Genomic DNA, 14655 nt, shown 5'->3' on the forward strand with positions numbered 1-14655 from the left:
ACGTTGTTGTTTTAAAGTTCTTACTGCAAGCAATATTGCAAAATATTTATTAAGAGTAGTAGAAGCAGTCAATAACCAAAACAGAGAGGTATACTTTTCCAAATTATTTCTGTTGTTAGTCTAAACCTTGGTAAGTTATATGTAACTTTAGAAATTACATTTCATTGGCTCTTGTGAGAATGAAAACATTTCCAGGCAAAATGAAAACATTTCCTAGGGAAATACCATATCTGTTTGGATGAAAGGTGGAATGGAGATTCCAAAAGTACAACAACATTAAAAAGAAGCCAGGCCGGTGGAAAATGGATGCTTTAAAGAAAAGCTGGTAGAAATATATGCATTTGCATTGTGCTGTGGCTCAGGGCTGCTGGTGGTGGGGAGAGAGCTCAGCTAGATATCTTCTGACGGGACTTTTCTGTCTGTGAGATGAGAAATGTGACAGCTCTGAATGAGAGATGGGAGGACCTGGTTGCCCACTGGTTATCCCTGCCATTTTCCTAGTTTTGAAAAGTTTTCCAGGCAAGAGTTTCAAGTACAACAGTACTCTAAATTAGAATTTTGCTCATATGTGTTTCTGGTTGTTATCTTTAATCTCCTTCAGAATACACTGCTTCAGGCATTGGATTCCATGGTTTTGATAAATACAATAGTTAACCATACAATAGGAAGGGAACCAAAGGGCAAACAAACTCTGCAATTTAAATATAGTAAAAAAAAAAAAAAAAAAAAAAAAGAAATTGGATTTTGTTTCCATAAATTTTTACAAGGAATAGGAGGCACAGCTGAGTGGCACAGGCTGCTGAGCATAGCCAGAACTTCAGTGCAGCCCAAATGTCTGCTGCGGAGAGCGACAGGGAGACTGGTCTCCTGCAATCCATGGTCTAAGGTCACAAAGTTTGCCATGTTTCTTAGTTACTGAGCTAGAGTATTAAGAACATGGCTGTAGATGTGTTATATAGCAAAGGGTTTTTGCCAGTTGAGCTCAGCTGACCATCTGACTAAAATATCCTGCTTCTCAGCAGAGCTAAATAGCCTGTACAGACCCATTTACTGGTACAGCTATACTAATTGTTATACTGAGCAATACAGAGTATGAGTTCATTGCAGTAGGTGAGTGTTTCTGGGAAGTATTCCCAGCTTGTGGATTTTATTTTATTTTTATTTTTTAAATCCCTATTTGACAATCCTGGGTACATGGTTCCCAGGAGAGGAAACATATTTTTAATACTTTGATTGAAAAATGGGTCTTGTTTGTAGAGCTGGTGAGATGCATAAAAATTATCTGCATCTACTTGCTTGTTATGCAAGTTTTGAAACTTGGTATTTAAATAAATCCCCATGATGTGTTTATGAAATTTTGCACATTCCTTTTTCCAAGTTTAAAACTTTAAAACTGCTCCCTCTGTCCTGCACCAGAGGTGGAGCGAAGTGTTGGTCACCTGCCCCCTCTAAGTAAGGGCACTGAGTTCTGGGACATGGGGTCAGAGTCTGTCCAAGGTGGCCTCCTCCCACCTCCAGGGCACTCAGGCTGTCTGCCCAGTGTGCCCCCATTGCCCTTCCATTGCCAGCAGTCGGGTGGTGCTGGGAAGCTGCCCAGCAGCCCCCAGCCGTCTCCTGGGCACCACTGTCTGCTGTTGCTGTTGTTCTCCCCTGGAGCAACCTCTCCTGGTGGGCTTGTTTCCTACCCCATTGCCTGTCCCACTCTGGTTTAGGTGGTGACTCTGATCTCTCTTGATCAAAGCATAAGTTGGGCTTGAGCCCATGGGGACAAACATGGAGCTTCTTGTCCATTGTTCCTGGAAGGGGACAGTCATCTCATGTGGCCTTTGCCATGGTCCTTGCCAATACCTGTTTCTCTGCAGACCACATGAGGACTCTGATGTGCTGCACACTTCTGGCTGGCTGTGTTCCAGTGCAGTGTGAGAGACTAGAGAACCTCTTTTAATTGCTGTTTATCCCCACTACACAAAATCAAATGCCATTTGTCAGTCAGTTGCAGTAGTGGCCTCATCCTGTATATGGGTTCATTCCTTCTTTCTGCTTCTCTTTTCCAGAGGTTGATCCCTTTGAACTGCCGAAACCCGATGACTTGCAATCAATAGTCTGTAAAACAATAAGGTCAGCAATGTGAAGATTCGGATTTTCCTGCCTCTAAAAGCAGACTGCTGTGCTGGGCCAGTGAGGTGAGTGACTTTAGCTGACTGCCTGATAGAAGAACAGTGCGAGGAAAGGGATCAAAAATGCCTGGAGACGCACTGAGCTGTTAATACGGTATCTGTCCCTTCTTATATACAGATGGGGGAAATATGGCTGCATAACCTTCAACAGGTGTGACTGATAAATGTAATTTTCTTGTTCAATATTAAATCACTGATGGAGCCTTTGACTGGAAATTTGTTTTCTAAGGCCCACAGTCTACACTGTAACCTTGCAAAATGATTAGGGGCATTTACCAGCCCAGTCATAGGATTGGTCTTTCCAATGAAGGTGAAACAGCAGTTCAGTTTTATTTATTTATTTTTAAAATTTTTTCTTACCAATAAGATTATACTTACTTGTTCCACGTAAATAGAAATTGTAAAGAATTGCATGAATGGCAGAAATGTTATACAATGTCATGCTTTGATATGAAATACAAGTTTGGATGCAATTCCTAAAATGACCTAAATTCAAGCTTCTAAATGGGATCTTAAAATAAAGCTGGCACCGGCAGTTCTGGACAATTTGTTTAACTTCCATGCACGTGGGGACACATTATGTAATTATATGTAGCACAGAAAAAACTAGCATCATACTTACCTACAGTCCAACCTGCCCACCTCTGAGTGCATCAATGCTGGCTCATACATCCATTTTTATCTGGCTCCCCTGAATGCAGCAGGATCTCACAGTAGCTTGGTTACACCCAAATTCATGTTGCACTTAAAAAAAAAAAATAAAAAAAAAGAAGTAAGGATCAGGCAGCCAGTCAGTGAAATGGTGCTAAGAGAGAAGTTTTCCTCAGATTTAACAAACCGGCATACACATGGCCTCAAGGGGCGCTGAGGTATTCAGAAATGCTATAGACAGTTATGTGCACATCAATATGTCTGTTATTCTTCATCTAAATAACAGAGAGAATATCTGCAACATTAAAAAAAAAAATAAAAAAAAAGATGAATTTGCCTAATATGTGAGCAGGGCTGGGATCACGGTCCTGCATTGATGGAATAGCAGGGAGTGCCCGGGGTCAGTGGGTGAGTGGCAGAGCTGTGTGGGGATGGTTGCATGGGGCCAGCTCATGGCGCTGCCCCAGCCCACGGGTCAGCAAGGCAGGGTGAACTATTCATAGTCAAGAACTTGCACACAGAACATAGCCCTTAGAAAACAGAAAATAAATTATTATTATTTTTTTTTTTTTTTTTTGACTAAAAGGTTGAAGCTTATATGGTTTGAGGTTATTGTCTGATGAACAGTTTGTCCAAGAAGTTATTGCTGAAGTGATTACTGAGTGTTGTGGCAAGTATTCCAGATTCATCAGATAAATCACGAGTAAACCAGCCACAGCAGCTGGGTGACATGTTACCGTGTCTGACTGGCTGATGAAAACTCTCTGGATTAGTTAGCTGTATAAACACGCATGCTCACAGAGTTGCTGTAGGCTTTACATAAATTCACTGTGTTGGTTTCTAGTACTACTTGGAACTAGTAAAGTTCCTACTAGTCAATTTACTAAGTGCTGTTAAACATTTATGTTACATTAGTGTCTGTGGCTTAAATCAGAAGAGCTGCAAGAACTAGCGAGCCTTCACAGAGTCCAATTTCTGCCTGGCAGAAATTAGCTTGCATCAATTTGAAGAAAACCTACTGTAATGACATCTTCCTGTTGAGAGCGACCAGAACAGATCATGGGAAGGAGCACAGCAAATAAGGAAAAAAACAAACACCAAAACTGTTGGGAAAACAGACAAGGTACTTGAACAGTGTTTTCATAGACACTTTGACTTTATTGTCTATATTCCTTTACTTTACATCACAGGGTTTTATGTCACAGTAGTAGTACTCTTAATAGGAACAAAACTCCATCTCTGACCTAATACAATAAGGACAAACATTTACATATTTAACGTCAATTTAGCTGGTTGTACTGGTAGGAGGGAGAGGTAGAAGAACTTAATTACACTTAGAGAACTTGTGATTGTTTTCTTCAAACACAATTTTTCAAATCCACAGATAAAGTTATGTTTTTGCTAGGGTACTGATCATAGATTGTACACTTATCATGGATCAAAGTAAACATTAATTTCAGATCTGAATCCAACTATCAGATGCCTAAACATTTATTGCTGCAGATTTTGAAAAGATTTAGTGGGGTGCGTGTGTAGAATTGTGAAATCAGACCTGGATCCTTGGAATTGCTCATTGACCATAAGCGTATGGAAATAAGAGCACTGCTGTTTTCCTCTGGCTCATTTTTAGTTTTGGGATTCCAGTAGGCAATGCTAAATGTGAATCCCCTCAATGCTGACCCCTCCTGCATTCCCATATGCAGCTGCACATTCTGAATGCTGCAAGAGCACATCACATAGCACAGTGGGATCTGCAAACATTTATACAGTAGATGAGCCACAGTAACAGTTCTGGTTTGAACTGGGTATCATAGATATTTCGTGCAAGTTCATGTACAAAAAGCCATATGCTGAAATGAAAATGTAAAGAGGTAGGAAAAGAAAAATCATGTCTTTGTTTCTGTGAAGCATTTCATAGAATCAAAGAATGATAGATTATCCTGAGTTGGAAGGGGCTCGCAAGGATCACTGAATCCAACTCCTGGCTCCACACAGGACCACCCAAAAATCAGACCAAGTGTCTGAGAGTGTTGTCCAAGTGCTTCTTGAACTCCAGCAGGCCTGGGGCCGTGACTGCCTTTCGAGTGCCTGGCCACCCTCTCGGTGAAGAACCTTTTCCTAGTACCCAGTCTGAACCTCCCCTGGGTATTTTGCCCCAGATATCCAAATGCTGATGCCCAAACAAAGCCAAAGAATTTATTGTTCCTCTTTCATTAATGGTTTTTGCCTGCATAGCATCAGGATTATCTATAGCTGAGACAAAATTCACACTTCCCGGATCCATATTCCACTTCTGTGCTTCTGGGAAGGTCTGGCAAAGCCTCTCCTTGTTTGTGGGCACGCTGCATTGAAACTATCTCATGGTGAGAGTTCAGGCAGCTTCATTGTGTTGCTGCTGGTGCTGCCGAAGGGAGCTGTACGGGCTCTCTTGCTGCTCCAGCCTGCTCCCATGCCGTGCTCCTGGCTGCTCGTGGGGTGCTCTGGGTGGGTGTCTGCGTGGCAGCGGCCCCATCAAGCAGCTGGGAGTCAGCAGCACTGCAGAAGCCACTGGGTGTGCTTCAGCTCCTCGCTCTTCCCAGATAACCGGCACTGGAATATAAAATTGCTCTGACTCCTTTTCTTTCCCTGGCGTACAGGGGCATGCATGTATTTAACATATACATTCACAAACCATCAGCCTTAGCACTGTTTTCTCTTTTCCTAGATTACCTAGAGCTTCAGCTCATTTACAGCACTGTAATTCATTGACTCAGCAGCACAGACAGTCAAGGATACACCCCCTGGGTGCTTCATTTTTTCCATGGAAGTTCCCAGGGTGCCGAGGGTCATTTTCAAGGCTTGTGTCTATCTAAGGCATTTGAAGGTCAAACCCAAGTGGTCTGTGGAGCTGCTTCATGCTCTGAAATCATGTTCTTCCAAAACTGGTATCTTTTGATATGGAAACAGTATCCTGGATGTGGAGATAATGGATTTTGCCCTTGGGAGCAAGCAGGGTGACCTTTTCACTCCTGGATGGTGGGTCTTGGGCACAGCCTTCCTTCCAAGGAAGCCGCAATCAACCAAACACCCACGCCTTATATAAGGCATCCTGGCAACTCAGGCAGAGCCAAGCTAATATTGAGCAGAACTTAAATTAGTTATTGTAATTCCATTCAAACTGAAACTTCATGTATACCGACAGTATTCAAAGCATAGGATTTTGTTGCAATTTTTCTAATTTCTAAACAGAACTTCGGAAGTAAAGCAGAATTTGCCTGCTGGGCGTGATGCAGAATTTATGTCAGGTGTTAGCTTTTCCTTAGGCACCTCAGTGAAATAAGGGGCAGTTAACAGCTTCCACCACCTGACGCTCCTCATGACTTCTGTGGGCTCTTTAAACTTTCAGAACATTTAGAGAAATGTGGCTGCTGACCGCTGAAGCCCAAGAGGAGCTGGGCAGCTCTGAGCAGTGTACAGCCCCCTGCTCTGCCCAGGTGCCCCCTGGCCCAGAGGAACCGCTCTGCTTTCTCAGGGACATTTGGATGTTAAATTCATTTCTCACAGTGGCCTTTCCCTCTTCTCCAGTGTTCTTCAAAATGACCAGCACAACCAAAATCACGTTTGATTAAAAGAAAGAGAATGAGCTGAACTCCTAGCAAATAAACAAAAACAGTTTGAAATTTTTACTTCAAAAGCACGGCAGTAGTTTACCAGCAAGGACTGACTTCATTAATATTGCCTTATTTGTGCTGTTACCATTACAGTTTTTCAGTGTTTCTGTTCAGAAACATTTTAAAGAGCCAACTATTGTAGTGCTTTGAAATCTCCTGCCCAGGAGTGAATCTTTGCATTCATTTCCAAAACCATCAGCTCTTCCACGTGGAAGCTCTGCAAGCTGATGCAAGTCCATCAGTTGTCAGAGACAAATAAAAAATAACAGGCTTCCTTATTCTACACTGCTTTGCTTTTCTATTCAACGTCTCCTTCCACGTTTCCATATTTGCTCTCCAGCAGCAGCTACAACAGGCACGTGATGGGGTAGTGCACACACATGCATTCACGCACGCATGTCAATAGGCTGAAAAAACGAAGACTGTTGCCTTATAATTCCCCTATATATTACTCTCATATCATTTTTCCTTTCTCCTTATCCTCCTTTCCCTGTCCTTTATATCTGTCCATCTTCTCTGCTAGCATGTAATAATGCTGTTAACTGCCCTGACATTGTGAATCCAGGGCTAACTGTGACCCCAAAATGCTGCCATTTCCAGGGCCTCTTGCTGCTGCACACTGGCACTGCTTTTTGTGGTGCCAGAGCCAAATGTAGAAACCCAGCAGTGGAGCTGTGCGGGACACAGGGAGCTGACTTCTGTGAGGTTACCCTGGAGTCATTCTGCCCAGTTAGATCAAGAATAAGGCCCTTATATCTTCAGTGTGTGGCAGCTGAGACCTAATTTAGAAGAAAGTCAAATAAGAAGGTGTTGAAGGGCGATGAGGTGAGAAGCAGGCTGTTGTGCTGGGCTCTGGGCTCCAGAGCAGCGCTGCAGGAACGCACCCAGGTGAGCCCAGCTGCCTCGGCAGCGCTGGTTTGTGCTGAAGTCAAGTTTCACCACTTGTGTGCAGAAGCTGCTTGGGTTGATAGCATGAACAGACAGCAAGCAAGAAACATTAATGCAATGTTGGCAGCGAAATTAGCATCATTTCCTTGCTGAAATGTTGTGTACACCAACAAACAGAGCACTCTGAACAGAAGTTTCCAGTCCTGAGCAGTTATGTAGCTTGCAAATATTTTGTTTTACAGTTGTGGTTCTTATGCTGAAGTAAACTGCAAAAACATTGAAAAAAAAAATAAATAAAAGTTCTTCAGGATTAAAAGAAAGAGTGGAGATAAAATAAATGTGGAACAAGCTGAATGTGGATGCAGATATCATCACAGCAGATCTGAGAGGCTCCCACCTCTGAGTATGCTCCCACGAAAGCCTTTTTGGTGAGTAGCCACACTCAGGGAAGAATTTGGGCTTTTTCAGGGTTGCAGGCAGCACCCCGAAGGCACGGCAGGAGCCCAGCGGCGAGCACCGGGCGGGCGCAGCGCGCTCCAGCCCCGGCCCCGGCCGCCACCTAGCGGCTCTGCGGCCCCGCCGGCCACCACAGCGGCTCCGGAGCGCTCGGCCCGGCCTCTGCCCGCGGCCTCGGGTGGGTGCCAAGCGCTGCTCGCCACCGAGCCCCCTGTTTGGAGCGTCTCGATTAAGTGCAAAGTGGAAGGAACTGAACCTTAAGAATCCTCCTCCCCCCCCCCCCCAAAAAAAAAAGAAAAAGAAAGAAGGAAAAGAAAAAGAAGAAAAAGAAAAAAAAAAAAGAAAAAGAAAAAGAAAAAAAAAGAAAAAAGGAAACGGAAGGAAAAAAGAAAAAGAAAGTAAAAAGAAAAAGGAAAAATAAAGGAAAAAAGAAAGAGAAAAAAGAAAGAAAAAAAAAGAAAAAGAAAAAGATAAAGGAAAAAAGAAAAAGAAAAATAAAGGAAAAAAGAAAAAGGAAAAAACAAAAAAAAAAAGAAATGAAAAAAAAAGTGAAAAAAAGAAAGGTAAAAAGAAAAAGAAAGGAAAAAAGAAAAAAAAAAGGAAAAAAAAAAGAAACGCATCACCAAACAAACTAAAAACACCTCCACCAAACCAAATAAAACAAACCCCAGGCCCCTGTTGATTTCCTATTAATTTTTGCTGCTCTTCCTCTGGTCATTTATACTGTATTATTAAGAGGCCCTCATACTCTGACACCAAATAGCAAGATAAAACTGAAACACAGGTTTTTAATCTGTTTTGTTATTCACTTGTACCAACTTGGTAAAGCTACTGAAAGCAGGAGTAAGGGCACATGCATTTCTAAAGACAGGCTTTGTAACTTAAAAATGACAGCAGCTCCTAAAATACAGAGCTGTTCTATAGAAAAGTAAAATAACAAAGTACACTGCAGTTCGGTTGTTAAACTGCTGCCGTCAGTCAATGTAATTCGTACCAGCTAACAATAAAAATGTTTTGACATGCAATCTTGTACACACTTCAGCAATAGTTACCTAACAGGAACTTTCAGCCATGGAAATATTTCTTTTTCTGCTGCCTTAGAATCATGAACATTTTGATGCAATACAAGTCCTGCTTTACAGGACACCTGTCAATGGCAGCAGCCACCAGAACCAACTTTGTGAACTGCACGGTACAGAAGAGACGTACAACACAACTTTTATATTTCCTAATAAAAACCAGCTTATCATCAGGGACAGAAGGCTTTAGTTTCTTACAGAAAATACCATCAGATTGGATGGTGCTTGTAATGGGAAATGGAGGCTCTCCCAGTTGCCTTTGGCTAGTTAAGGTCCTTTCAGGCTCCAGCCTGAGCTGAGGCGGTGAGGTGATTATGTGCTGGGTGATGATGGAGCTAAGGGGTGCCCAGCTTGTGCTTAGCCCCATGGGCATTAACAGCACCCAGCACAAGCAGAAGCTGATGCAGTGATCGTGGCCATGACTCCTCCGTCCCCAGCTCAGGAAGGCATAGGAGCCCACAGCTGCTGTTATGGTCGCTCCTGCTGCACTTGCGAAGTAGCTTGGTGTTGCAGGAGTGCTGCTGTGCCGGGCTCCCCACCACACTCCTTTTGGAGTCACGCAGGGATGTGGTTTTCCTCTCCCCGTGGAAGAGATCTGTAAATGATTTGAAGGTTCAGAGTTCAGGGGTGGTTTGGAAAAACACCCGGCGGGCTGCAATGCCCATGGGGGAGCGGTCTTGTTAGATAGGTTGTCTCTGGGTATTTCTGGCATTTCACCTCCTGACTGAAGTCATGAAAACTCAAAGAAAGAAAAAAAAATAATGGAAAAATACATCCAGACACTTCCAAAATTGGAAACTAGTTTCCTAACATTTAGTCGAAAGCACAAGTCAGTTCTTGTTTTAACCGCCCAGTCCTCCTTGGAGTAGAAAATATTCAGTGCAATTTCCTTTCAAATATCAGATAAGCAACATAAATAGCCACCCAAGAATCAGCGATGTGACTAATTCCCATTCATTAGAAGTGTGCAACATAAATAAATACTTGCTTCGCTACTCATTAATTATACTGGGATGCCTCCAGCTCTATCACATGTATCTATGTCTGCTTCCACACTGTCGCCTTCAAATAAATCTATTTCACCATTCTACAGGTCTGTACCAATGAGAGGAAATGGGAAAGGCTGTGAGCCACGGGCATCTCCCCCACTGCCTCTGCCATGCTGGTTCCTGAGGATTTAGGAGGAGGAGAAGGGCTCCAGAGGGTAAGATACAGCCACTAATTTTGTTACTGGCATAACATCGTGTGTCTGATGCTCAATTCCCAGATGGCTTTCCTAAGCCATCAAATTGCAAATACTGCTGGGGAGGTTTGTAATTCACCTCAGCAGTATATGCAAACACTACTTAATGGATGGCTTTAATGCTGTCTTCCTGCTCCCAGGATTTTTGACTGCAGTGTTGGAGCTTTCCCTAGGGCTGTGCACAGTTTGCCATGCATCCAGGGGCTGGGGAAACTGTGCTATTTCAGTCCAAGTTGATTATAGTTTTTGACTGAATTATTATTATTGTTATTATTAAGAACTTTGAGTCATCAAATCTAAAACTTCCCTTGTAAATGTGTCAGTTTTGAGGGGAAAGTTTCTCAAACAGGATGAAATGTCACTATAAGGAAAAAAAAATCTTCAGTGATTAGGGCACTTGCATATGGGAGCCCTACAGTCAGCAAAGAGTGGTGATTTATGAAATAGTCAGTAAGCCAGCAAGGGAATCAAGCAGAGCAAGGCTTTGAACCTGCTTTCCAGACTAGTTTCCCAATCATTGGTTCATGGTCTCAGTATACCCTGTTAGTGCCAATCCATTCTGTAGAGCTAGCTAAATATTCATTAAGTTTGGGATAAAAAAAACGTAAGACAGCAGTTACAGTAGCTGCATGAGATATGGGCTGATCACCCTCAAGCCCTTGATTCATGCTGGTCAGAGGAAAGGCTCGTGCACAGGTATCATCTCACATACAGTGAGCTTATTCAGGACATGGCTCTCCATTCCGCATCACCCAGAAACAAACACAAATTCCTCACATATTTTTCTCTTGATTCTGCCTACCCCAATTTAATGGAAATGAATAAAATTAAAAATTGGGCTGTACATTTATATCCCCATTTTCTGTCTTACATCTCATCACTGTGTAAGCCTGCTTTTAATTTGTCAACAGTGCATTTCTGCCTATTCCGAGATTAACCTGAAAAAAGTCATTTTGTTTAACTTTGAAATTAAAGCTGGTGGGAATGGAGGATGCCCCAGTACTAATTATATTAACAGAAAGTGATGGTGCGAGGTCAAGGGGAAGTGCAGAGCCAGAGTGCTCAAAATATCATCAGCTACGTCACGAAAACAGATGTGCTCTGGTGCTCCTCCTTTCCGCGTATGGGGACTTTTCTCAAGATCAGGATCTTCTTTGATCAGTGCCTCAAAGGTTTTTGTCCCATTCTTCTACTTTCTGCTTTTCAGAAGGGATCATGTATATTTTTCCCTTTTCCTTTTGTTTAAAAAAAAAAAAGAAAAGAAAAAAAGAGGCCACAGCATGGGGCAGTGGCCCAGCCCTGCCTGGTGCTGCAGTGCCCATTGACAGCAACCTCACGCAGAGGGCCTGGTGCTGAGAGGAGCAGCTCAGCATCACCTGCTGCACACCTACCTGCCAGTGAGATGTGGTCAAAGGGCCCTTTTCAGGTAAGCTGCTGAGCTAGATGGTGGCAGTAGCCTTTTAACTTGAGGAAGACAAGGGGCAGTGAGGCCTCCCAGGCTCCTACTTGTGGTATTTCATCTGCTGGGTGCTGGAGATGCTGTAGGCTCAGCGGGCACCACAGGAGAAGCTAAGATTAGTTTCTAGCACAATTTTATGTTCTTCTGTTCTGGGCTTGTGCCAGATCTTAGTGTTACTCTAATGATAACTGTAGGGGATGTGTACACACATGAACTCACTTTACTACAAAAATCAACAGAGAATGGACATTTACAGCCAATAATCCAAAATGTAACTGATCTATCTGGTGACAGAGAAGTGTTTATATGACCAGAGGTTCAGAAAACTCCAACAGGTCGGCCAGCCTGCCCGCAGTGATACTGTGTGAGGTACCTTGGCATGCTGCACTGCCTAACTCCTCTGACCTGAGCGGGAAGGTGCACATTGCCCCACGGCCGTGCTTCTGTGCTGCCTTGAAGCAGAGGGAACATGTGCTGTTGAGCTGGGCTTTGTTCTGTGGGGCTGGGCTCGCTATTCAAACCATATGGTGAATTATGAGTGTGTAAGTAGAAGGAAAACTAAAACATATTGCACTGCGTTCTAGAAAAGCGCTGAATGGCTGTCATTTTTATCAAGGTTTTGTGTGTTCTGTCCAAACACCACACAACTGTGCTGTACCATCAGAGTAAGGTGAGCTACTGCATTACACGGTGAGAGGTGACGACCTCAACAGCAGTGGGTGCAGCTTGTAGCCATGACTCTTAGAAATCGAGGCTGGTGCTCAGAGATGAGTTTTTGGGTGGTGGAGAAGGATTTCTAAGGTTGGAGCTAGACAGTCCCTTTTCCTACGTATGATGGGGTATTTCTAGTGATTTCTAAAGCTGTCCAGGATGAGCTTTTGAGATTCAGGTAGCAGCAACAAAATGGCTCCTACATTTTTCAGCTGCACCTGCAGTTAACAGGAGTTCTGTATGTTGGTTTCACTGGTGATTTGAGGGGTGACACCTTCTCCTGAAATGACTATTCACAATTACATCTGTACTCTGATAATTAGGTGGCATTCACGGCCAGAAAATTGAAACAGTGTTAGACGATTTTGAAGCTGTGTTAGTGCTGAGCCAGAGTCCAAGGGGTGTTGGAGCTTGGATCGCAGCTGTAATGCTGTACCTGCCCTTGATTATATTACCAACGCTCTGTGGGATGTGGTTCTCTTGTTGAAAATAGAACATAGTGGTATTTGCCTATCACAGAACAGCACAACAGGCGATTAACTCAAGTGGCTTGTATATGTGAAAATACACTGAAACTGCTCAGGAAGCTCCACTAGCTAACTGGGCTTTGGACCTGAGTTTATTTAGCTTCGCTGCATTCCAGTGTAATAATTGCAATGGTTCATCTTTAATTGTGCATGTCTTCTAGTCTATGCACCAAGCTTGGCAGCAGTACCATCAGGAAAGGAACTGAAGTGTCAGGGTTTCTGACAATTTGGGCTTGCAATCATTGTGGGAGAGCTTGCAAGATTTTGCTGTCTTCAAACCAGAAATGCAGTTTAGCTTCAGTTTATCTTTGAACCTAACTTTAATGCAAACCTTAGCTTCACATACTGCAGTTTTGACTTTACCTAATAAAAAATACACATAACACAAGTAGAAATAGGAAGAAAAGACCTGCTTTGCAGAAAAAAATGGCCTGACTAGAGAATGAGGGAGCCTGACAAACTTGTGGTGTTTGTTCTTCAGCTCCAGTGAAGGCAGATTAGGGATAAATTACTCAGTGAGCAAATGTCTTGTTTTCTCAGTAACTCCACCTCTTTTGGGCATCCTGCCCTGTCCCCACCCCTTGCACTTGTCTGCATGTCTTAATGGCAGTATTCATGCAGCTGGTAATTTATGTGTCTGAGAGAGAAGATTTACACAGAGCCTTCCCTTCAGTTATTCAGAAAATTTGAGATACAGTATGGGATTTGTTAGGTCCCAAACTCTAACTTAAAAATCACAAACGTCTTGAGGGCTGGACTTGAGTGAGAGAAACTTTACATGGAATAACTCAACCAGAAGTTAGTTCTTAGGTCTTCACTTTACACCTAGTTACAAAAGTTTGTCTTCAAAATAAATACAATGCCTATTGTAACATAAGCACACAGTCATTTGGCTCCGGCTGAAGCAGTTCGATGTGCTGCTCTGGAAGACAGACAGAGCTGATCCAGTTACTGAAACCTACTTGATTCAGTTGGTGTCTCGTGTCATAAACACGAATTGTTAATTTCATATTACTCATAACAGGCGCACTGTGAATGTTTGCAGAGTTTATAGGATATCAGTTACAAATGTGATTATACCAGCCATTCCTCAGGACTGACACCAGTTTCAAATTAGAAGCTGACAGGCCTCACCTGCTCCTGAGTTCACCGACAGGTCACCTTCTTGTCATTTTGGCTGTCCCCCCATCAAAATGACATCTGTGTTCATAAAGGGACAGTGAGGGACTCTAAGTTGTTAGAATTGTTGAAGAATAAGAATAAGGTGTCATCTACTCCAATAATGTAGTGCTCAACTTTGGCCTTTCAGATGGCGTGATGCTTGTAGCACCTGACAATGTTTCCAGATACAAGAATAGCTGGTTCGGAGGGGCAGCAGTTGTTCCCTCTTCTACCCATGGATGCTAGGCATTCAGCTCAGCCCTAGCCACAGAATATAGACAATCCCAGAGACTTGAGCAAAAGGCTTCAAAATGCCTTTACTTTTTACATAAAGAAACAGTACATTAGCTTACATTGAAACATTCAGAGGAAGTTATTACACATTCATTTTTTTTAACAACCTATGAAAGGCTAAAGGTAAATACTGTTCAACAAACAACTGGATAAAAGACATTCTAAACCTTTACAATTTGTTGGACATTTGCATTGATTTCTTTACATGCCATTTATGTAGATGCAAAGCATAATTTTATTGTCCTGGCTAATGAGAATCCATTCCTTCGTAATAGAAGATTCTTCATACTTGCTCAGTTAATCTAATGCAGTTGAGATAAGGCAGTTCAATTCCTATGTACTGACACTTCTCAATACCA

The 14655-nt window shown here is 42.8% G+C and overlaps 1 long non-coding RNA gene across 4 annotated transcripts in view; it reads left to right on the forward strand.

The window, feature by feature from the left end:
* The window catches only part of LOC140003133 (uncharacterized), a 139373-nt gene that overhangs the window by 100459 nt on the left and 24259 nt on the right, over positions 1-14655 (forward strand). For all 4 annotated transcript variants that reach the window (XR_011811146.1, XR_011811147.1, XR_011811145.1 and 1 more), the window contains 4 exons: positions 2055-2183; positions 3744-3951; positions 7609-7794; positions 9995-10105. This is a non-coding gene — a long non-coding RNA (uncharacterized lncRNA). The remainder of the gene's footprint in view (positions 1-2054; positions 2184-3743; positions 3952-7608; positions 7795-9994; positions 10106-14655) is intronic.

The sequence above is a fragment of the Anas platyrhynchos genome, chromosome 8 (genome assembly GCF_047663525.1).
Source record: "Anas platyrhynchos isolate ZD024472 breed Pekin duck chromosome 8, IASCAAS_PekinDuck_T2T, whole genome shotgun sequence".
Taxonomy (NCBI): domain Eukaryota; kingdom Metazoa; phylum Chordata; class Aves; order Anseriformes; family Anatidae; genus Anas; species Anas platyrhynchos.